The 583-nt window shown below is 35.7% G+C and overlaps 1 protein-coding gene across 1 annotated transcript in view; it reads right to left on the bottom strand.

The window, feature by feature from the left end:
- LOC103083215 (zinc finger protein 350-like) overlaps positions 1-583 on the bottom strand; it is a 10,863-nt gene that overhangs the window by 290 nt on the left and 9,990 nt on the right. The window lies entirely within an intron of this gene.

Genomic DNA, 583 nt, shown 5'->3' with positions numbered 1-583 from the left:
ATGGGAATGAGTACGGCTGGTCTGAGACCTGTTGAAGGGGCGGGGCCGATGCTGAGAGCGGGGCTCTGTGAACACCGATGCCCATAGGGGCCTGGGAATGTGGCTGCCTCTGGTAGGGAAGGGTGAGGGGTGAGGCTTCAAATGTATGCAAATGTTTCCTTAAAAAACGAAGGGCATTTCAAAGGAATTAAATGGTGAGCTGTGCTGTTATATTGTTTGGCATCATCCCCAAATAAACACACTTAAGAAACATTAGCTATTATTTTATGCAGGCAAAGGAGTAGTAGAGGATATTATCTATACATTCTTTCTAGAGGGCAATTTATTAGAATTATCTACATAATTTAAAATTTTCATTCTCGTTGATGTAGAAATTCCAATGCTAAGAATCTTTGTTAAAAACTTTTTATATTAACCACAGAAATTTTGGTAAATTTTTTAAAAACTAGGAATAACTTGAATGTACAATCAGCAGGTGAATAGTTTGGTAAATTAAACACATTCCTTCAACAGAACGGTTTATAGCCATTAAAAAGCCAATTATAGAATTACCAGTATTTTTTTTTTTTTTTTTTTTTTTTTT

The sequence above is a fragment of the Lipotes vexillifer genome, unplaced genomic scaffold (genome assembly GCF_000442215.2).
Source record: "Lipotes vexillifer unplaced genomic scaffold, Lipotes_vexillifer_v1.1 scaffold1665, whole genome shotgun sequence".
In the NCBI taxonomy this organism is placed as follows: domain Eukaryota; kingdom Metazoa; phylum Chordata; class Mammalia; order Artiodactyla; family Lipotidae; genus Lipotes; species Lipotes vexillifer.
Note: the sequence above shows the minus strand (reverse complement) of the source record. Positions and strands in the feature narration are given on the sequence as shown.